The 24,840-nt window shown below is 41.0% G+C and overlaps 1 pseudogene; it reads left to right on the top strand.

Moving 5' to 3' along the window:
- Positions 1-1,338: 1,338 nt before the first annotated feature.
- Positions 1,339-2,514, top strand: LOC123952611 (annotated as a pseudogene).
- Positions 2,515-24,840: the final 22,326 nt, after the last annotated feature.

Genomic DNA, 24,840 nt, shown 5'->3' with positions numbered 1-24,840 from the left:
AAGAAGAAGCTTATAAGGAAACGATCAGACACATCCAGAATGTGGGACATTCTAAAATAACAGGCCTGGTCCATTAAAAAAAAAAAAAAATCACCGTCCTAAGTAGAGGTGAGTGAACAAACAAAACAACCAAAACCAACCTCTGAGTCTTGACTGGGTCCAGTTAAAACAAAAATCGGCCACAAAAGATGTATGGGGATGGGGCGCCTAGCTAGCTCAGTCCTCGGAGCAAGTAACTCTTCATCTCCGGGTGGTGAGCTCCAGTCTCATGCTGGGGGTGGTGATTACTTCAAAATAGCTAAATAATAAGTAAAATGATACATGGGTAATAACTAGGAAATTTTGACTAGGGAGTCGATATTAGATAATAATGAAATAATTACTAATATTCTTAGGTGTGATTATGGTTTAGTAGTTAGAAGAATGTTTTCTTCTAAAGAGTTACAGGCTAATCAACAGATGAATGGATAAAGAAGTTGTGGTATATATACACAATGGAATACTATGCAGCCATCAAAAGAAATGAAATCTTGCCATTTGCGACAACGTGGATGGAACTAGAGGGTATCATGCTTAGTGAAATAAGTCAATCGGAGAAAGACAACTATCATATGATCTCCCTGATATGAGGACGTGGAGATGCAACATGGGGGGTTAGGGGGATAGGAGAAGAATAAATGAAACAAGATGGGATTGGGAGGGAGACAAACCATAAGTGACTCTTAATCTCACAAAACAAACTGGGGGTTGCTGGGGGCAGGTGGGGTTGGGAGAGGGGGAGGGGTGTTATGGACATTGGGGAGGGTATGTGCTATGGTGAGTGCTGTGAAGTGTGTAAACCTGGCGATTCACAGACCTGTACCCCTGGGGATAAAAATACATTATATGTTTATAAAAAAAAAAATTTAAAAAAAAGAGTTACAGGCTATATATTAGGGCTGATGTGTCATGATGTCTGTAACCAACTTCCATATATGTGAATATATATACACACACACATATTTATACATAAAGGAAAACAGTAATGTTGTTAACTATTGAATCTTCATCATGTTAGTAATCGCTGAATCTAAGTGATAGGTATGGTATATAATGCTTATTGTGTTGGTCTTTCAAGTATTCTGTATATTTGAAATTTTCATTGAAAATTTTGAAGATAAGTGTTTATAGTTAAAAAGGTAAGTAGCTGGGTTGGCCTCTGGCTCGTTCTTTCTCCACCCGTGGCTGGTGGCCACAGAGCAGTTCAGTTCATGCACTCCTCACTGCCTGCATCTCCCTTGGACTCTCCTCATGTCATAGGAGCCACCACACTGACACCAATCCTGTGGCCCCTTCCATATGCAACCGGGATTGTGGCTGCCCTGGGGTGTGGCCCAGGGAGAACCAGGTCACAATACTGGACATTGTGGAATAATTAATCCAAATGCTACCATATTCATTGGAAATAGTGTGATAATTCATCTTCCCAGATTATTTGAGGAAGCAGAGAAAAATGTCCAAAAAGGAAAAGGCCTGGAAGGCTAGGAAAATAGTCTTACCCTATCTGACAGTGCTCCTCTTGTATTTGATTTTCAACAAGGATCTGATGGTCTCCAGGAGCAAAAGAGACAATAAGAAGCCGAAAAAAAAATGGGGGGGAGTACCACAAAAAAGGACATTGGCCCAGTTTATCTTCCAAAGCTACTTGGAGTGAACTGATCTTATTTCTGACTTTGATGGCTTCTCTGAGAGGTTCAAAGTTCTGGCTAACCAATACAAATCATATGCCCCACTTTGGAAATTAACAATTAAGTGAATTACAAAAACTCAAGGGCTATATGGAAAGGATTAAACCAATGGTGAGAGATGGAATTTATTTCCTCTCCGATGCCCTGCATGGACCATCAAAGAAAATCTTGGTAGAAGGTGCCAATGCAGAACTACTAGATATTAATTTTAGAACTTATCCTTTTGTAACCTCTTCAAACTGTACAGAGGGAGGTGTCTATACCTGACTGGGTATACCTTCCCAAAATGCTGGAGAAGTGATGGGTCTTTAAAGCTGACAAAATTCAAGTTGGCACTCGTGCCTTCCCTACAGAGTAAGACAATGAAAGTGGAGAATTAATACAAAAAGAGGTAGAGGGTTTGGGGCAACCACTGGAAGGAGAAGAAGATGTGTCTGGCTGGACCTCGTTTCACTCAAATGTGCTCATGTGATTAATGAATTTCCTGTGTTGGCACTTAAAAGAGTGGATATTTTGGACACATTTACGGAAATCAAAGTTGGAGTTGCCTACAAGTTAGATGGTGAAATCATTCCTCGTTTCCCAGGAAACCAAGAAGTCTTAAATAAAGTTGAAGTTCAGTATAAGACTCTCCCAGGTTGGAACATAGATATATCAACTGCAGGACATTTGAGAACTACCTGTTAAGGCCCAAAATTATATTCATTTGATTGAAGAAGAACTTCAAATTCCAGTTAAGTGGATTGGTATAGGTAAAACCAGAGAATTTATGATTCGATTCTTTTAAGGATTTCCAGTGATATAAGAAACACTCCTTGAGGGGCGCCTGGGTGGCTCAGTGGGTTAAAGCCTCTGCCTTCAGCTCAGGTCATGATCCCGGGGTCCTGTGATCGAGCCCCACATTGGGCTCTCTGCTCAGCAGGGAGCCTGCTTCCTCCTCTCTCTCCCTGCCTGCCTCTCTGACTAGTTGCAATCTCTGTCTATCCAATAAATAAATAAAATCTTAAAAAAAAAAAAAAAGAAACACTCCTTGAGGTGGGGAGTGGGGGAGGAAGAGGACTTTTGTAAATATTTCATTCATGGGGTGCCTGGGTGGCTCAGTGGGTTAAAGCCTCTGCCTTCGGCTCAGGTCATGATCCCAGGGTCCTGGGATCGAGCCCCGCATCGGGCTCTCTGCTCAGTGGAGTGCCTGCTTCCCCCCTCTCTCTGCTTGCCTCTCTGCCTACTTGTGATTTCTGTCTACCAAACAAATAAATAAAACCTTTAAAAAAATTTTCATTCATGATCTTCAAATTTCAAGAATAAAGACACTGAAGTGAGTTTCAAGCCCTTCCATCGTTTTTAGTCATTTAAGATGCTGGCTGGTGTAGAGAGAAACTGTGGCATGTGCCAGCATCAGCCACGTCCGCTGGGTGAATTGCCGAGTCACGTGTTGCTCCCACTATTCACAGTGCCACGTTTTCTTTCAGTGTTTGGAAATAGTATGGCCCGTGTTGCTTGAAATCGAAAATAGAATTCCTTTCAGTGTAGTTTCTCTTCATCATTGTCAATGCGTGTTCTTGGGTTTGACCTCTATCAAATGGTAAGGACAATTCATGCAGTTTTGCACAAATATCTGCCACATTCTGGTCATTCAGTTGTCATTACAATCTTTGCTATTATAAAAAAGTGATGAGGGGCACCTGGGTGACTCAGTGGTTTAAAGCCTCTGCCTTCGGCTCAGGTCATGATCCCAGGGTTCTGGGATCGAGCCCCGCATCGGGCTCTCTGCTCAGCAGTGAGCCTGCTTCACCCCCTCACTCTGCCTGCCTCTCTGCCTACTTGTGATCTCTCTGTCAAATAAATAAATAAAATCTTTAAAAAAAAAAGTGATGAAAAGTAGGGTTCTGTAAACTTTTGTAATGCTATAAATTCTGTCTAACTTGTAAACTGTTTATTTTCTGCTGAGACCACTGCAAATTTGAGCTTTGGCGAGGAAGGGAGGTTATATTCCTGTATCCTTTAATTTGTATCAAACACAAAATTTATTCTTCTCTGTATGTTATTTAATACACTTAACATTAAATTAAATGCTCAGAGAAAGTTATTTCCTAAAACAACAATCTCAATGTTTAAAAAAAAAATTAGTTATTGGGGCACCTGGGTGCCTCAGTGGGTTAAGCCTCTGCCTTTGGCTCAGGTCATGATCTCAGGGTCCTGGGATCGAGTCCCGCATCGGGCTCTTTGCTCGGCAGAGAGCCTGCTTCCTCCTCTTTCTCTCTCTCTCTGCCTACTTGTGATCTCTGTCAAATGAATAAATAAAATCTTTAAAAAAATAAAAATTAAATTAAAATTTAAAAATTAGTTATTGAAAGTTCATTATGATAAATGGTGGATATTTTCCTTTAATTTCAGGCATTAACTCTGAGATGTATAGCTATAATTCTTTATCTTACTATTATTTCTAAATCCAGTGGGTTGATTCTTCAACATTGTGCATGCCGGTATGCCTACAAAATTATCTATAAGTGTCAAAATGAACCCAAATTGTCACTCATAATTTTGATCATACCTTTACGTTTTTCTTTTCTGGAAAAAAAAAGAGGTGTTGTTTCAACAATTAGGCTTAACGTACTGTGTTGTAGGTTATCCTTCAATGAATTATTTTAAATGTTTAAATTAGGTGGCACTTAAATTTATGTTATTATACAATCATTTCTAGTGAAAAATAAATGAATAAATAATAACAAAAAGGTTAATATCAGCTACATATTATTAAAAGTAGCTATTAAATTACATTCATTAAGTTACGTATTATATTAAAGCAGCTACTGAAGTAGCTATTCAGAACTACTCATTCCTCAGAAGTTACAATTTTAATATAGAATTCAGTAAGCCAACCACTATACATAACAGTGAAAGACTGTAAGAGAGTCAACAGATGATGTCTGTTCCTATACTGGAATAAGATGAGGGATGATGGGGAGAGAGCATGTAATCCTAAAACATACACCTAGAAGAAGGGGCTCAGATTTTTTTTTCTAATTTTCCCCATGTTTAAGAAAATAAGTTTCCTTGGGACGCCTGGGTGGCTCAGTTGGTTAAGCAGCTGCCTTCGGCTCAGGTCATGATCCTAGCGTCCTGGGATCGAGTCCCATATCGGGCTCCTTGCTTGGCAGGGAGCCTGCTTCTCCCTCTGCCTCTGCCTACTTGTGATCTTTCTCTCTCTGTCTCTCTCTCTGACAAATAAATAAATAAAATCTTTAAAAAAAAAAAAAAAGAAAAGAAGTTTCCTTTACACTTAAGCCTGATGATTTCATTTTGTTTAACTGCAGTTAAGATGAGCAGATTTTTATAGAAGAGAAGCTGGTTCCATGTGAAGATCTATGGAAACACCCCGTGTACATGGTACCTAACCTAGCACAGCCGAGCTGCAGTTCAGTTAACTAATTCTGGTTTCATTTCCTAGAAAAATGGCACCATCTGCTGGCTGGGCAAAGGCAGAATGCATCGGCCTGACCTGTCTCTTTCACAGGTCAGTGATATCAGTTCCATATAGAGCAAAAGTTTCAGGATTCATCCCGGGAAAGAGATTAGAGTACATTCATTGATGTTTATCACTTGGGCAGAGAAGACAGATAAACTCTTTCATTTCAATGCCTTAAAATTATATGAGCAGGTCAGAAGGCTGCTGCTTCTTGTTTTTCAGTAGAGAATGGCGATGTTTACCAAGCTATCAAGGGTCCTATGACCAGAGTAGACCACTCTTTAACCATTTCACCACTGTATCCGCCCCCCATCATTTACTGAGCAAGATCTACATCTCTGCTCTCAGATTTGCTTTGCTTTTGTAGAAACCTCCAATAATGTGGTGCTAAGTTCAACAGAATGATATATTTGTTATGCCCCCAAGGAGGAGACAGCCAACATTTCAATCTTCAACTGGCCTCAATACAGCCACAGATTTAAGAGGGTAATGTGCCCAGAACAGACACAGACACTCTGGACAAATGAAGATGTGTGCATTTCTCTCTGGTTTCTTAACCTGGTGGGCTATACGAAACCCAAGAAGTCAAAACAGCTTTTTTTCCTTTTTTTTTTTTTTTTTTTAACATCCTTTCTCTTAAACCCTATACTGGTTCTCTCCTGACTTTCCCTGAGTGGTAACAGGGTCCCCTAAGAAAAATTACTGCAACACTGTTATGGGCCGAATTGTGTCCTCCAAAATTCCTATGTTGTAGTCCTACTTCTAGAACCTCCAACTGACTGTATCTGGAGATAGGGTCTTTAAAGAGGTAATTGAGGTGATATGAGTTCATTAGGGTAGGCCCAAATCTAATGTTACTAGTGTCCTTCAAAGAAGAGCAGGTTAGGACACACTCACACAGGAAGAAGACCACGAGAAGACAGGATGGAAAGGCAGTCATCTACAAGCCAAGGCGAGAGGCCTCAGAAGAAACCAACCCCAGATACCTTGATCTCAGACACCCTGTCTGAGATTGTCAAAAAATTGTCAAAAAAGAACTTTCTGTTATTTCAGCCGCCTGGTCTGTGCTTCTTTGTTATGGCAGCCCCAGCAAAAACATAATCCTATCTTTACACAGCAGCTGAGAGAAAGGAATGCGAGAGAAGTAATAGGAAGTGATCCCAAACAGTAGCACATTCCAGAAAGAGGGAGTTTTGGCTGTCTTCCTCGCTACCACCCAAGCTCCAACCGCAATGGCTCACGGCGAGTTTCTAAGGACCCCATTATGTCTTTGCCCCATGTCAGAGTTCCTCTTCCGTGGAACAGAAGTAAGATTAGGAAGCTTTGAGCTTCAACTGGAGATTAGAGAATGTAGCCAGCAATTAAACTGCTACTGTCCTATACATAACAAGTAGCAAAAAACGTGTTGCTGAACAGTATGTAGGCTGTGAACAGAGAAAGGGAACCTCTTTTCTTTTAAGTTAATTGCAACCATTCCCCTTCTCTAATTGCAAAAGTAAAACATTTTTATTGCAGAAAATATATAAGATATAAGATACAAAGAGAAGTCATCTGTAGTCCTCACTCGGAGACAACTCTTTACTGTTTTAATGTTTCATTCCAGTCATTTTTCTATGCATATGTTTAACCAAATTAGAGACACATACAGAGCTTTATATTTTGCATTTTCCCATGATCAGATTGATAAAAATGTTCTCATTTCTTTAAATATTACTCTTTTCCCCATTTTCTTGGGACTTGTGCAATCCTTAGCAGTGAGGTGAGTGACTCACTTCCAAGTGGGGGCTTCTAGTTCCACGTGACCACCACCAGCCCACCAGTGACAGTGGTCTACTCAGAGTCACCGAGGCAAGGAACGTTCACTGACCAGCCCCCTCTCTCTCATAGGTGACACACAGTCCGCTGGAGTCAACATGAGTGGCCACAACAGGGACAATGGTCACACAAACACAGAGAAACTCCCTCTTTATTCAAGTAGCTAGAGATTGAAGTCATTAAACAGAGGCTCTGGGGTTCTCCCTTTAACTCTCTTTGCTGATGACCTACTTGGCCTGAGTAAACTTTCACACTCCTGTAGTACAAATTCATCCTACCTTTGACACCAGCCCGATGTGGAACCAAGTTCATGTCTCTCTTTCAGCTCCCTGGAGAATCCACCTGCGCTTCTGTCTCAGCGTTTATAGCCATATCTCTGCCACGGGCGGAAACTGTCTCCTCTTGCCCTTTTCCCATGTACCTTATCTATGCAACTCATTAAATAACACAGAGACCAACATCAACCAACCTTACGCACACACAAACCCACATGCACGCGCGTGCACGCACGCGCCCGCACACACACACACACACACAACCGTGCACAGCTCACTTTAGTCCCCTTCTGAACTCACAGGAGCCTCAGGAGTTTAGGTGCTCTGCTGCAGTAAACTCAACGAACTCTCAGAGCAATGCTTCTCTAAATTTAAAAAAAAGGAACACAGAGGGCAGAAGCAAAATGATCTACCCAAGGCCACACAACAAATAAGGGGATGAACCAGAATCTGAAGCCAGGCATTCTTGCTCCAGAGTTCCTGTGCTTCATGGGTATATCTTATTACTAACAATGATTAACACTTCTTGAGGATGTACTCTATGCCAGATGCTGTGCTGAGCCAAATCTCATAACAACGCTGGGAGGTAAGTATCAGTGTGAGCTCCAGGTGACAGCTGAGAAAACTGGGCATATTACAGTCACTTCGCCTTACCTAGTCAATCATCGGCTTGACTGGCTATATGACAGAGGGACTTTTTGGTTTTGTTTTCATTTTTTGAAACTGATTTTTAAATATTTGATTTTATCTACAATAACTTCCACTTTTTTGGATGTATAATGTCCTATTCATGAGTACACAGAGGCAGGTATCCAGCACCACAATCAAGATGCAGAACAGTTCCATCACCCCTAAAATTCCCTTGGGTTCTTCCTTTGTAGTCAAACATTCCCCAGTCCCATCCTCTGGCAACCTGTGATCTGCTTTCTGGTCCTGTTGTTTCATCCTAAAACAGTCCAGTCTGCTCGACATCATGCCCTTCTCCGCATTTTAATGTGATTATGTTTATAGACTTCATAATATTGAGCTACCGTGAACATTTAGGATAAATGTCTTTGGTCATGGTGCATTTTCTCCTAGTGCACTGCTGAAATACGTTTGCTAGTATTTTATTAGGATTTTTGCGTCAACAATTATAAGTGAGGTTAGTCTGTAGTTTCCTTTCTCGTCCTATTTTGGTCAGGTTTTAGATCAGTGTCATACGGGCCTAATCAAATAACGGGGTTGCTTCCTTCCTTCTCTGTGGTACAGACTCATTAAAATAACATCAGATTCAGGGCACCTGGGTGGCTCAGTCAGTTGAGTGTCAGACTCCTGATTTCAGTTCAGGTCACGATCTCAAGGTCATGAGATCGAGCTTCATATCAGGCTCTGCACTTAGCACAGTTTGCTTGAGATGCTCTCCCTCTCGCCCTCCCCTGCTCAAGCTCTCTTGTGCACTCTCCCTCTCTCTCTAAAATAAAATAAATAAAATCTTAAAAAAAAATCACATCAGATTCATCTTTTCCAAGGAGGCCTGTCAGGTACCTTTGACAAGTAAAACAGATTTACTGACACAGATGCAGACACAGGTCATCTCTGCCGCCACACACAGGCCTTCCTTCATTCCCACCCCTCACTTTATTTTCCTCACTTGCCTCGGCGCTTCTTTCTGCTCCTCCCCAGAGTCTCCACAAGAGCCTGCTTCCAAACTTGCCTCTTCAGTACTCCCCTCATTTCACCAGAAAAATGCCAGTTAGAGCATATTTAAATTTTTCATTTGCATATGTCACATTACCAAGTTCATTTGAAATTATAAATTACAAAACTTCTCACCAAATTACTTTAGTTGTTTGTTTGTTTGTTTGTTTCTTTTTTAAGAGCCAGAAAGCAGGGGGAGGGGCCCAGGAAGAGGGAGAGAGAAAATCTCAAGTAGATGGACCCCAACATGGGGCTCAGTTTCCATGACCCCGAGCTCATGACCTGAGCTGAAACCAAGAATTGGACACTGAATCAACTGAGCCACTCAAATGTCCCAAATTTACCAAGTTCATTTGAAATTATAAATTACAAAACTTCTCACCAAATTACTTTAGTTGTTTGTTTGTTTGTTTGTTTCTTTTTTAAGAGCCAGAAAGCAGGGGGAGGGGCCCAGGAAGAGGGAGAGAGAAAATCTCAAGTAGATGGACCCCCAACATGGGGCTCAGTTTCCATGACCCCAAGCTCATGACCTGAGCTGAAACCAAGAATTGGACACTGAATCAACTGAGCCACTCAAATGTCCCAAATTATTTATTTCAAAACAATATTTTGAAAAAAAAAACAAAAAAAAAAACAAACAATATTTTGTAGGGGGAGAAAGGTGGCCAAGGGGTATAAAAGCCTACAGAGTGTTTCCCAGCATGCCGCGGCCAACCTAATTCCACTCTCTGGTTTTTGTTTGTTCCATATTATGAAGAGAGGAATTGAGGAGCAAACATAAGACTATAAAGATTTCATGCAACAGCAGTTATGTTCATAGAAGCAAAAGTGAATGGAGAACAGAAATAATTCTGTGACTAAAAGTGTAGGGATGGAAGATACAGGAAATTTCATGGCATGAAATGTCCATTTAACTGTGTGTCTACAGATCTGGCCTCAGAGTGAAACCAATTAGCTGCTTTTAAACCCTCAAGGCTACTTTCAGATAATGGTATAAGATATTTCATTTTTGACAATTCTATAAACTGTATTTTGGATGACTCACTCTAACTTTGTTTTTGCCTTGAAAAGTAAACTAAGGGGCTCCTTTAACACTTTGGAGGTTTTTGTGTTTTTTTTTTCTTACAATTCTTCTCTAGGGTAATAGCACTAAAAGTTAATTTAAGTAAGTTTGAATGTGACTCTATTTGATTTGCTTATAAGACCACACAGAGATTTGTTTATACCCTTTTTATATTAAAAAAAAAGAGAATTACAACATCACCTAATCAGAGAAGTAAGTTTGAAAAAATGATATCGGGAGTTATAAGTCACTGTAAAAACTGGTCCATCACAGGATTTGCTGTGCTCTGGAACAGCGCAGCCACTGTGCCGAGGACAGCGCGCCTCGCGGAGGCTTCAGGATGTGGGTCCCACTCTGCAATTCATTTGTTGACTCCTGCTCCCTCTGCTGGCTCCACAGTTCAGTGACCAGCCCGAACAGCACGTGTATCAGGCCCAGAATGGGCCTCAGGAAACCGCAAAGACTGGTAACTAGCACTAGTCAGCCAGAGAAAGACAAATGCCATAGGATTTCATTCATATGTGGAATTTAGAAACAAAACAGACGAACATAGGGGAAGGAAGGGAAAAATAAAATAAGACGAAATCAGAAGGCGACAAGCCACAAGAGACTCTTTTAACTCTAGGGAGCACACTGAGGGCTGCTGGAGGGGAGATGATGGGGGGATGTGGTGACCAGGGGATGGGCATTAAGGAGGGCACGTGTTGTAATGAGCATTGGGTGTTCTATTCAGCTAATGAATCACTGAACTCGGAAACCGAGAATCCACTATATGTTAATTAATTGCTAAAAATTTTTTTTTAATCTTTTTTTCTTTTTTTAAAGATTTTTATTTATTTATTTGAGAGAGAGAGATCACAAGTAGGCAGAGAGGCAGAGAGAGGGAGAAGCAGGCTCCCTGCTGAGCAGAGAGCCCGATGCGGGGCTCGATCCCAGAATCCTGGGATCATGACCTGAGCCAAAGGCAGAGGCTTAACCCACTGAGCCACCCAGGTGTCCCAATTGCTAAAATTTTTAAAAAGACTAGTACAAATGGGCAAACTGAGCCCTAATGGGTGACAAATCTTGTTCAAATTCATAAAGTCAGTGACAGGGTTGGTGCTATGACCGCAGGCTTTCCACAGCACCACACGGCCCTCACAACTGCAAAACAGTCACAGCTCTTCAGACATTCTAGCACTTAGTGATATTCCTAAACTTGACCTATGTTAAAAAAAATAAAAATGTATTTCAAGGTGCATATATTATTAATTTGTGATGTATGCATAACAGTTGACCTTTTAGCAGAGTTAACAGAAAGGCTTTTTAAAAAGAAAAAAAAAAGTTCTGCTACTGATAGTAGTGATACATGTAATAAAAATAATGACTCTCAGAAACATTATGATGAGCGAAGCAAGCCAGAAAGAAAATAGTTCATTCATAAGATTCCATTTATGTGAAAGTTCTATTCCCAGAAGAGGTGCATCAATGATGACAGAAATCAAACCAGTTTGGTTACCTGGAGCAGGAGAAACTTAAATGGACATAAGCAAACTATTTGGGGTGATGGAAATGTCCTATATCTTGATTGTACCACTGGTTACACAGTTACACGTATTTGTCAAAACTCATTGAATTATACATTTTTAAGTGAATGCATTTTTTATTATAAGTTGTATGTCAATAAAGTTAACTTACAAAAAAGCTCTGAGGGCGCCTGGGTGGCTCAGTTGGTTAAGCATCAGACTTTTTTTTTTTTAAGATTTTATTTATTTATTTATTCGACAGAGAGAGAGAAAGAGCAATCACAAGTAGGCAGAGAGGCAGGCTGGGGGAGGGGGGGGGGGAAGCAGGGCTTCATCCCAGGATGCCAAGATCATGACCCAAGCTGAAGGCAGAGACCCAACCCACTGAGCCACCCAGGTGCCCCAAGTGTCAGACTCTTGATTTTCAGGTCATGATCTTCAGCCTGTGGGACCAAACCCCATATCAGGCTCCATGTTGAGTGTGGAACCTGTTTGAGGAGTCTCTCTCCCTCTCACTCTGCCCCTCCCCCACCCCAAACAAGCTCTCTAAATTTTTTTTTAAATAAAAATAAAAAATAAAATTTCTGTACTAGTTAAATCATAAAATGTAATCATAATCGGTTCTTTCAATCTGAATATACTCGGACTCAGTTTTTAAAAGAGGAAAAAGAAGAGACACTATCTTCATTTTTTAGCCACAAACTTTTATTTCCTTTAAAGAACAAAAATCTAGGGATGCCTGGGGGGCTCGGTTCATTAAGTGTCTGCCTTCAAATCCACTCACGATCCCAGCCTGCTGGGATCAAGTCCTGTCAGGCTCCCTGCTCAGTGGGGAGTCTGCTTCTCCCTCTGCCTGCTGCTCCCCCTTTGTGTGTGCTCTCCTTCTCTCTGACAAATAAATAAAATCTTTAAAAATAGGTAAATAAATAAAAGAACAAAAATCTCGAACCAAAAGGCAGGGAGGGTTAGAGAGAGGAATCACTGTCTCTACATGTTCTGGTAGAAGAGAATCAGGTGCCAAAGCCAGCACGCTGACAAGGAGGAGGAAAATTATGACGTGAGTAAAGCGCTGGATGAGAAAGTCTTCCTCATCCCAACCCCTCCTGTCTCGGTGGCACTTGTTCATGTGTGGACCAAAAGCCTGCATGCATGTGGCAGAGGCAAAAGCAGGACCGAGTGAATGCACTGGATTCCCCAGTCCTTCGCGGAGTCATGTGCACTGGGGTGGATACTCAGCTGGTGGGTGGTACAGATTCAAATCTTCTTCCCCTCTGCAGACGACCTGGAGGAGTCGGGTCTCTCTCTGGTGCAACAGCGCCTACATTGCAGAGCAACCCTGCTTTCATCTGCCAGTCTTCAGAAACACCCTCCCATGATTCTTACTTTATGGTATGCAGTCTTACGCGTAGTGAATTATGAGTTAGATGGAAAGGGCTGTTCTGAATTCTGTGACCAAATTAGCTTGTAAGAAAGTGAACTAAACAAACTGTTATATCTATCTCCCCAAGAGAGGGATATTTTATGTTTCACAATTGTATTTGACTCCTATGTCACTGGTAGGAGACATTACTTCGGGCATGACACAATCCAGAGAATGCTATGTCGTCTGAGACAGCTAAGAATGTGGCAGCAGCAACAGAGAGTGCATTCCCAAGGTGGTAAATAAACTAAGAATAACACATACTTGTGTTTTAGGCACTGTTATAAACTTTCTCATTTAATCCTCATATCAACCCTATCATGGAAGTACTATTATTTCCCCCGTATTACAGTTGAAGAAACTGGGGCGTAGAGAAAGAAGTTCAGCAGCTTGCCAAGGTTATAGAATTAGTGAAGGTCAAGGCCGAAAGCATACCCATGCTGTCTGAGTCCAGAGCTCATGCTTTTAATAATCATGTTATAGTCCTCTCGGCAGCAGAAGGAAATAAAGGGGTGGGTCCTTTAGACCTTCGCTACTTAAAGTGTGGTCCATGGGTCAGCGCATCACCATCAACTGGGAACTTGTCAACAATACACAGCCACGGGCCCCCCTCGGAACCTACTAAATTAGAACTGGCATTTTAAGAGATCTTCAGGGGATTCATTACAATTTGATAAGCACGGCTCTAAACAAGAAAGTTTTCGGTATTTCCTGTTTTGGTTTGCTTTTGTTTTAGTCCTTTGAGAATCTGATGAAAGTTACGGATCCTGAACATACCATGCATAGGACTTCAAAGACTCATAGGACTCATGCTTAGAAAACCCTGCTGTAGAGGGTGTGATAATGCTGGAACCAGTCCTTTATGCCTTCCGTGCATTATTACATTTAACCCTTATAAACCCACTACTGATAACAGAAACTTGAAGACATTAACTTGCCTTGGTCAGAACTAGGACGTGGTGACGCCAGCGTCAAATCTGGACATTCTGTTGCCAGGGTCAAGCTGGCACGCCAAGCTGCCTAGGCGTAACTCAGCTACAGTGATGCTGAGGCACATCCCAACAGAACTTGCCCTCTCTTTGACAAGATCTCCATCTAGACTGCCATTCTGAAAGAAACACTGATTGGATGAAGAAGAAAGGGACACTGCCTAGAGGAAGGAGCCTGGCCGGATGGATCCCAGCAATCACTGAATGGTGGAGGTTCACCCAGATCCCCCTGGCATATCTTTCTGACATACTTCCAACCCGCCTAGCCTCAAGTGACATGCCAATCTATGATCTGAGCCTACTGCACTATTCTACTCTAAGCCAGGGTTGAGAGATTCAGTGTCAGGCGCCAACTGATTAACTGGTAGTAACTTCTTGGTGTTCGACACTTGAAGACTGACCTGATTACTGATTGATTACAGAAGACCATGATTGATTAGTAATGCCTGCCCCCAAGAGCACAGGATAACATAGCAATTGTAGGGCTAGCATCACTTATTTGCCACCTGGTACATTTAATCACTTCTTAATCTCCCTGGATTTTTATTCCTTTATTTAATATGCCCGTACTATGTGAATTCTGTACAAGCAGCAGAAGTACTCTCATCCATCCTAACAGAGTAAGGTACATAACATGCCTGACAGAATGGAGAATTATTATATATATACACCTTAAACACTTTCTTTTCTATTAAAACACTTAAATCTATGTGTATTAACCAATTTTGGATGTAGGGCTGTCTTTTTTGCTTCTCGGTCCACTCTTTGGAGCACTCCATGGATTTTTTTTTTTCATACAGCACTACTGCTTAAAGAATGAAAGTAATCAGAAGGCTTTTGACAGATTTTTTTCCCTACCAGTTACAAATGGCTTTCCCACACCTAATCCCAAAAGTTAAAATTTTATAGAGAATTCATCTCTATAGGCTTTCCAAGCATGGGACTTAGTTTTCAGAGGAACAACTCTTTTCTTTCCCCTTTATAGGTTACCAAACCACATAATATTTCATTAAATTATATAATTACTGTAACCAGTACAACTGGTACAGAGAGATTTGGGGAAGAACCACAACTGTTTACTGGACAGGATGCTACTCAACCAGCTATAGGGAGCATGCACAGATATGCCTTACAGAGAACTGGAGAGCATTAGTTGCTGTGATGAGACGAGCCACTGATGGCCAGTTAGAAGTCTCTAACTGAGACTTCCCTAGTGGCATTCAATTAAACAGGACTCTCTGCTAACCAGAATTTCCAACATATGATGTCCATAATGATGACCATAAATCATTAAAGATCCTGTTATAACTTGAGGGGTGTCTGGGTGGCTCCGTCGGTTGAGACCGACTCTTGGCTTCAGCTCAGGTCATAATCTCATGGACGATGGGATCGAACCCTGTGTTGGGCTCCATGTTCAGCGGAGAGCCTGTTTGGAGATTCTCTCCCTCTGCCTTCCCCCCATTCACACATATGCTCTCTCTCTCTTTCTCTCTCTCTCTCTCTCTAAAATAAATAAATTAATCTTTTTAAAAAAAAGATCCTGATGTAATTTTGAATTATAAAATGAAGGGAGAAAAAGATTAAAGTATGTTCAGGAACTGCTTGTTGATTCACTTTTTTTTTTCTTTTCTTTTTTTTTTTTCCTTTGGTCTTTTGACATTAGTTTGTGCTATCCTGTAATTTAAGAATCCTTGTAATCCAGCTTTAATCATTTCTGGAACAAGGAAAGGTTAAAAATGTGCAAAAAAATAAGTTCATTATCTCTATATTGTTTAAATAATTTCATTGCATTCAATACCCTGAAGAAAAAGAACTTCTCTTGGACTCTATTAACAGAAACCAAACATAACAGGGGGCAGTCTGGAGCTGGAAGGGCCACCTTCCAGGAGCCATCAGGAGCATCCAGGGTCATCAGGAGCAGAGGCTCTTTCTTTCTGCTTCAATAACTTAACTGTGATTTCCATCCTCAGGTTTGCCTCACAGTCCCAAGATGGCTGATACAACTCTAGCAATCTAGGCAGGATGAAGAGAAAAGGAAGGAATTGGCACAAAGGCTGTACTTTCTGGCCAACTCTGCACCTTCAGAAAAAGGTCCTTGGAAAGTCCCATCAAGTGACCTCTGCATACTTATTATTTGTGCCCTTATCTATCTATGAATAAAATATCACTTTACAGCTAGGTGCGTGGCCAGATCCAACAACCACAGAGGAAGAGAAAAAGATTAGATATTGAACAGACAATCAACAGTGTTTCCCATAAAATATAGTCCTCACAGGACATTCTAAAAACCTGATGATATGATAAATAACTTACATCCTGACTGTCCAGGGGAGAGGAGAGGGAACTTATTGTATATTCTTTTGCATTTACTGATCTCCTACTTGAGAAAAGCTGCTACAGATACATTTTAGGCGCCATGTAGAATATTTGCTTTACTCACTCGCTGTATCCATTTCTACCCACACACCATGCAGGACATTAGTCTTGGGGGCCATCTCCAGTTCATGTGGGAGCTGCCACCAAGAGGAGAATTCCACTTCTACCAAGTACATATTGTGCACGCTCAATTCTGTGGTTGTGAGCTTTCAGAAGCTTTTAGAAGTCAAGCCCATCTTCCCAGTTTTTGCCAATCAGTTCCATCTGAGAGCACAAGATGCTCTAGCCTGGCAGCAAAAAGTAGCCGACTGGACCACCCAGGGTAGGTCTGTCTCCACTTTCTCTTTTCTAGTCTTTAAGGAAGCCAATACTTATTTTTAGGCTACAATCAGGCCTCTTCTTCAGTATCCAATCCAACATTTGCTACAGTGTATCTTAGACTCATTTGGAAATACAATTCACTAAATATTTTATAAGCCCTTAATTGGGGGGGGGGGCCTGCCCTAAAGGAGGTCATGCCTAGCAAAGAAGATGAGATGCACAACACTGATCAAGGTATAAAAGAAAGGCCTGGAGAAATTTTAGAGGAATGTCTATGTCTTCCTTAAGTCTGTTAACCTAATGCTTGAACAAGCCCCAACCCACAGGCACATTCCTTCCTTGTAGCTGGCTCAGACACTGCTTAGTTTTGCCTTCATGAGGAAGACACTGGATTGTTTCACACTCTCTTTTTAGGTATCAAAGTGCAGTTCATCCAGCATCTCCAACCATAATCCTTTAGGGGAGTTTTAATTCATTCCTTCTACTTTCCTCATCTCTACTGTTTGCTTCTCTCAGATGCCCAATTGCCTGGCATTGTCACTAATGACAAACCCTCAGTAGGACCTGTGAGATCATTTTAGCTTCTGTTGAGCCAGAACCATGGTCATCACCACCAATCCTAACCACTTAGCAACCACCAACACCCTTTCGTGCCATGGCTCATGCTCCCAGATTGATAGCCTGATGGATACAGAAACTCACATGAGCCCCAATCTAGCACCACTCTTTCAGGCATTACTTCCACATTAGATAAGGTGCCTATATGTCCCCAACTCCACATGTCCCAGCATCCAAATTTCCAGCGGTGAGGAAATGCCCTTTCTCTTACTTTCCTGGTTACAAGAATTGCATCCTCCCAATGTATAAGCAAATTGCCTGAGGTCATGCAATCTTAATTCCCAATGAACATAGTAGGGCAAGAATTCTGGGTCATCGATACACAAATAAATAAAAATGCAGTATAAACTAATTAGCAACAGATATGTTTAAGGAAGATAATATAATAGGTATATTCTGGCAGTAAGAATGTCCAGCAATACATATATAATCTGTTTTTCCACCTAAAATACATTTTTTCTATACAGTAACCCATTTAGGCTTCTCACCTGTCCCAGGATGTACACCAATAGTGCCAATATTTTATCCTTCTTTTAAACACCAGAAAACAGAGTCTCAGAAAGGGTAAACAATTTTCTTAAAATCCCTCAGCTAGAGCAATAGAATCTAAACCAAAACCCAGATATTCTGTCCAGAACTACTGTGCCTTCTACTACATTATCTGCTCATGGTGTTACTCATAATGTTCAGCTAATTGTGCGGTAGCCCTAACTGAGAAAAAATTTTATAGTTTTATTATTTTTTTTTAAGATTTATTTGTTTAGGGGCACCTGGGTGGCTCAGTGTGTTAAGCCTCTGCCTTGGCTCGGGTCATGGTCTTGGGGTCCTGGGATCAGGCCCCACGTCGGGCTTTCTGCTCAGCGGGGAGCCTGTTTCCCCCTCTCCCTCTGCCTGCCTCTCTGCCTACTTGGGATCTCTCTCTGTCAAATAAATAAATAAAATCTTTTTAAAAAAAGAGAGAGAGATTTATTTGTTTATTTTAGAGAGAGAGAATATGGAGAGGAGTTGTGGGGGGGAGGGGGGGGAGAGAGAGAGAGAGTCATAAGCAGACTCCACACCGAGTGTGGAGCCCAATGTGGGGCTCAACCCCATAATGCTGAGATCACGACTGTGCCAAAAAAAAAAAAAAGAGAGAGAGAGAGAGAGAGTCAGACACTTAATCAACCATGCCACCCAGGTACTGCTATTAATTTTTTAAAGATGGAAACAGAATTTTATTTTCTTAAGTTTTTATTTAAATTCCAGTTAGCTAATACACAGTATAATATCGGTTTTAGGTATACAATATAGTGATTCAACACTTCCATATAACTCCTGGGGTTCATCACGACAGGCATACTCCTTAATCCCCAACTCCTTTTTAACCCATCCCCCACCTGCCGCCCCTAAAGTTCCTTTCTTAAAAGCAGGCTCCACACCCAGCGTGGGGCTTAAATTTTCAACCCCACGATCAAGAGTTGCGTGCTCTACCAACTGAGGCAGTCAGGTGCCCCTGAACATTTTTAAATGTCCACCTTTTTCAGGATCCAAAAACCACTATGTGACTTTACACATCCTCCTTAAGTTACTGAACTGAATTAGTCCTTTATGTCTTTGGTACTTTTCCCAGTGAAAGATGGAGTAATCCCCTTCTTCTTGAATCTGAGCTGACCAACATAAAACCACAGAAATGACGTTCTGGGATTTCTGAGGTCATAAGAAGACCTCTGTCAAGGCCTCGTACAACTCACTCTTCGAAGCCAGTCCCTATGCTGTGATGAAGCCCAAACAACCTCGGGGAGAGACCCATGAGGAGAGCAATCAAGGCTCCAGGAGACAGCCCTCGCCGAGCTCCCATCAGGAAGCCAGCACCAGCTTGCTAGCCATGTGAATGAGCCTTCTTGGAAATGGACCACCTTGGCCTTGGCAGGACAGATGAGCTGTCCCCATGCAGCCCTGCCCAGCTGGCAGAGGTGTGGGCTATATAGATGACTGTTCTTATGTTAAGCCACCAAGTTTTGGGGTGGTTTGTTTTCCAGCACATAACTGGAATCTACCTTTCTGAAACCCTCAGGCACGAAAACCTAGCAAAAAGCAATATGGGGAACCTGGATGGCTCAGTTGGGAAAGCATGCAACTCTTAATCTTTGGTCATGAGTTCAAGCCCAATATTGACCACAGAGCTTACTTTTTAAAAAAATGTGGTGGCATACACCAAACTGGGTATGCCCTGTATTTTCATCTTTATTTCACTTAGTCTATTTTATAGAAGAAAAAGCAAATGAAGAGAGTATCTTATGATTTGCAAAAGCAAAAAAAAAAAAAAAAGCAATTAGACAAATTGTTTTAAAATGCCTTCAACCCTAAATAATAAAAATCTTATTATAAATATGTTAGTATTTGGTTCAAAACTCTGTGGAAAGAATTAGGCCCTCAAGCTTTTACAGTTCCGTGAAGGCCTGCTAAATATAGGAAAGTAAAACTGAAATTTATGTCAGTTTGTTAATGGCATCACTTAAAACTATAACAGTTAATTAACTAATTAACAACTTAATTAACTCAGCACTTAATTTACTTACTTGAGTTCACTTAAATTCCCTAGCTGTGACTTAATGAACTTTCAGTGTAATTCCTGACGAAACATGTAAATTGTGTGATGTATACTTCTTTAATTTAAAGGCTATTCCTTGAAATTAAATGATTTAAGACAGAACAGTAAGTCTAGATGAGAGTTTTCATTTTTTCTTCAATAGGGAGTATCTCTGAATTTCTGGCACGTAGCAATTTTCCCATTCCACCTTTATCCTTTCAAAGAGAAAATCGTATCTGGGTTTTGCTTCTTTAAATGCATCAGTGTAAGATTCAGAATTCATCAAGCCAATGTAGGAAAATTTCATCACAGTTTATTAATAACTAATTATCCTATATTCTTAAAGAATGGACCCTGAGACCAACAACAGTGGAAAAATACTGAGAAAATTTGTTAGAAAACATTGCCCATTCCATGGATTGACTTATCTAACGAAGATATATACACAGCAGTTACGTATAGTGACGCTACTTAGTGTGGGGCCTGTGGACTTACACCAGCCTAAGCTGGAAACACTCAGCTTTTCTCGTGTGTGTCTCCTTTCCTCCAGTGTGATTACCACACTAATAATACTTCTGACACCAGAAGTGAGTGTGTTTTCCCCCAGCAAGGAATGTTCTGTGACACCAGCTAGGTGTCCTACTCAACTCACTTCTGACACTCTACTTAGAGTTAGCATCTGATCCCATAGGATAAGGGTTCACTCCCACAAGACTGCCCTCCACTTCATGTCCAGGTTGTTCCCTGCGCTTCTGACCTGCCAGCTATAAACCGGAGGTTCCCACAATCCCTTCCTGGGGTTTGATTAATTTGCTAGAGCAACTCACAGAACTCAGGGAAACACTCACTTATGTTTACCAGTTTGGCTTTTTTTAAAGGGCATGATAAAAGATACAGGTAAGCATCCAGATGAAGAAGATGTCCCAGTGCAAGGTCTGGGAGGGTCCTGAGTGCAGGAACTTCTGTCCCGGTGGAACTGGGGTGTGTCACTCTCCCAGTAGGTAGATGTATTCACCAACCTGGGTAGATGTGTTCACCAACCTGGAAGCCCTCCCCACCAAACCCTAGGCTTCTGGGACTTTTATGGACTTTTATTCATTAACTCCATTTCCAGCTCCTGTCCACTTGCTGTAGAATGGAGGGAAGGGGATGAAAATTCTAAGCTTCTGACCATGGCTGGGTCTTTTGGTAACAAGTCCCCATCCAGGAGCCATCCAAGTGCTCACCCAGAGTCACCTCATTAAAACAAAAGACACACATGGAGTGCCTGGGTTGTTCAATTGCTTAAGCATCCAACTCTTGATTTGGGCTCAGGTTGTGATCTCAGGGTGAAGATCAAGGTCTGTATTAACCTCCACACTCAGTGGGGAGTCTGCTTGAGACCCTCTCTCTTCTGTTGTCCTTCCCCCTCACTTTCTCTCTCTTTCTCTCTCTCTCTCAAATAAATATTTTTTTTAAAAGACACTCAAATCTCCTAGGAAATTATAAGGGTTTTAGGACCCTTATGTCCAGAAACAAGATCTATGAGCAAATATTAGAACAAGAGATGCTCCTCATGCTCTTATCATTAGGAAATTGCAAGTATTTTAGGAGCTCTGTGCCAGAACCTGGGGGCAGAGACCAATATATGTATATTTTCTGTTATCTCCTAGTCCATGTACTTACTAGTGGGAGATAAGAAAAGTACAGAAACTGAGTGTTTAAATACATCTATAGCACTTTGAGAGTATAATGTGCCTAATGGCTATAATAATGATCTATTTAGAATTGTATTTTGTGAGTCTTGTTTTTAGTTAATTTTTCTAATAATTCACTTTTATGATATTTTACAAACATCCTAGTCTGCCCACAATGCTCTGAAGCTAGAACTCAATTACAAGAGGAAAATTGGAAAGAACCCAAATACACAGAGGCTAAAAAGCATCCTACTAAAGAATGAAGGGGTCAGCCAGGAAATTAAAGAAGAATTGAAAAAATTCATGGAAACAAATGATAATGAAAACACAACTGTTCAAAGTCTGTGGGACCCAGCAAATGCAGTCCTGAGAGGAAAATATACAGCAGTACAAGCCTTTCTCAAGAAACAAGAAAGGTCTCAAATACACAACATAACCCTACACCAAAAAGAGCCGGAGAAAGAACAGCAAAGAAAGCCTAAACCCAGCAGGAGAAGAGAAATAATAAAGATCAGAGCAGAAATCAATGAAATAGAAACAAACAAACAAACAAAAAAACGAGTAGAACAGTCAACGAAACTAGGAGCTGGTTCTTTGAAAGAATTGATAAGATTGATAACCCCCTGGCCAGACTCATCAGGAAGAAAAGAGAAAGGACCGAAATTAATAAAATCATGAATGAAAGAGGAGAGATCATAACCAACACCAAAGAAATACAAACAATTATAAAAGCATACTATGAGCAACGATATGCCAGCAAATTTGACAATCTGGAAAAAATGGATGCATTCCTAGAGACGTATAAACTACCAAAACTGAATCAGGAAGAAATAGAAAACCTGAACAGATCCATAACCAGTAAGGAGATTGAAGCAGTCATCAAGAATCTTCCAACAGGGGCACCAGGGGGGCTCAGTGGGTTAAAGCCTCCCTTCAGCTCAGGTCGTGATCCCAGGGTCCTGGAATCGAGCCCCACATTGGGCTCTCTGCTCAGCAGGGAGCCTGCTTCCTCTTCTCTCTCTGCCTATATCTCTGCCTACATGTGATCTCTGTCAAATAAATAAATAAAATCTTTAAAAAAAAAAAAAAAGAATCTCCCAACAAACAAGAGCCCAGGGCCAGACAGCTTCCCAGGGGAATTCTACCAAACATTTAAAGAAGAATTAATACCTATTCTCCCGAAACTGTTCCAAAAAATAGAAATGGAAAGAAAACTTCCAAACTCATTTTATGAGGCCAGGATTACCTTGACCAAAACCAGACAAAGACTGCTTGATGAATGCAGATGCAAAAATTCTCACCAAAATACTAGCCAATAGGATCCAACAGTACCTTAAAAGGATTATTCATCAAGACCAAGTGGAATTTATTCCAGGGCTGCAAGGTTGGTTCAACATCCATAAATCAATCAATATGGTACAATACATTAATAAAAGAAAGAACAAGAACCATATGATACCTCACTATGCTGAAAAAGCATTTGACAAAGTACAGCATCCTTTCTTGATCAAAACTTTTCATGGTGTAGGGATAGAGAGCACATACCTCAATATCATCAAAGCCATCTATGAAAAACCCACAGCAAATATCATTCTCAATGGGGAAAAACTGAGAGTCAGGAACATGGCACGGCTGTCCACTATCACCACTGCTATTCAACATAGTACTAGAAGTCCTAGCTTCAGCCATCAGATAGCAAAAAGAAATTAAAGGCATCCAAATTGGCAAAGAAGAAGTCAAACTATCACTCTTTGCAGATGATATGATACTTTATGTGGAAAACCCAAAAGACTCCACTCTCGAGTGGAGTCTAGAACTCATACAGGAATTCAGTAATGTGTCAGGATATAAAATCAATTTACAGAAATCAGTTGCATTTCTATATTCCAACAACAAGACAGAAGAAAGGGAAATTAAGGAGTCAATCCCATTTACAATTGCACCCAAAACCATAAGATACCTAGGAATAAACCTAACCAAAGAGGCAAAGAATCTGTATTCAGAAAACCATAAAGTACTCATGAAAGAAATTGAGGAATACACAAAGAAATGGAAAAATGTTCCATGCTCATGGATTGGAAGAACAAATATTGTGAAAATGTCTATGCTACCTAAAGCAATCTTACATGTTAATGCAATCCCTAGCAAAATACCATCAACGTTTTTCAAAGAAATGGAACAAATAATCCTAAAATTTATATAGAACCAGAAAAGACCTCGAATACCCAGAGGAATGTTGAAAAAGAAACCCAAGGTTGGTGGCACCACAATTCCAGACTTTAAGCTCTATTACAAAGCTGTCATCATCAAGACAGTATGGTACTGCCACAAAAACAGACACATAGATTAATGGAACAGAACAGAGAGCCCAGAAATGGATCCTCAACTCTACGGTCAACTAATCTTTGACAAAGCAGGAAAGAATGTCTAATGGAAAAAAGACAGTCTCTTCAACAAATGGTGTTGGGAAAATTGGACAGCCACATGCAGAAGAATGAAACTGGACCATTTCCTTACACCACACACAAAAGTAGACTCAAAATGGATGAAGGATCTCAATGTGAGACAGGAATCCATCCAAATCCTTGAGGAGAACACAGGCAGCAACCTCTTCGACCTCAGCCGCAGCAACTTCTTCCTAGAAACATCACCAAAGGCAAGGGAAGCAAGGGCAAAAATGAACTATTGCGACTTCATCAAGATCAAAAGCTTTTGCACAGCAAAGGAAATAGTTAACAAAACCAAAAGACAACTGACAGATTGGGAGAAGATATTTGCAAAGGACATATCAGATAAAGGGCTAGTATCCAAAATCTATAAAGAGCTTCGCAAACTCAACACCCAAAGAACAAATAATCCAATCAAGAAATGGGAAGAGGAGGGCGCCTGGGTGGCTCAGTAGGTTAAAGCCTCTGCCTTCGGCTCAGGCCATGATCTCAGGGTTTTGGGATCGAGCCCCACATTGGGCTCTCTGCTCAGCAGGGAGCCTGCTTCTTCCCTCTCTCTAAAGAAAAAAAAAAAAGAAATGGGAAGAGGACATGAACAGACATGTCTGCAAAGAAGACATCCAGATGGCCAACAGACACATGAAAAAGTGCTCCACATCACTCGGCATCAGGGAAATCCAAATCAAAACCACAATGAGATACCTCCTCACAACAGTCAGAATGGCTAAAATTAACAAGTCAGGAAATGATAGACGTTGGTGAGGATGTGGAGAAAGGGGAACCCTCCTACACTGTTGGTGGGAATGCAAGCTGGTGTAGCCACTCTGGAAAACAGCATGGAGGTTCCTCAAAAAATTGAAAATAGAGCTACCCTACAACCCACTATCGTACTA

The sequence above is a fragment of the Meles meles genome, chromosome 11, assembly GCF_922984935.1.
Source record: "Meles meles chromosome 11, mMelMel3.1 paternal haplotype, whole genome shotgun sequence".
NCBI lineage: Eukaryota > Metazoa > Chordata > Mammalia > Carnivora > Mustelidae > Meles > Meles meles.
This window is presented reverse-complemented; position numbering and strand designations above follow the sequence as displayed.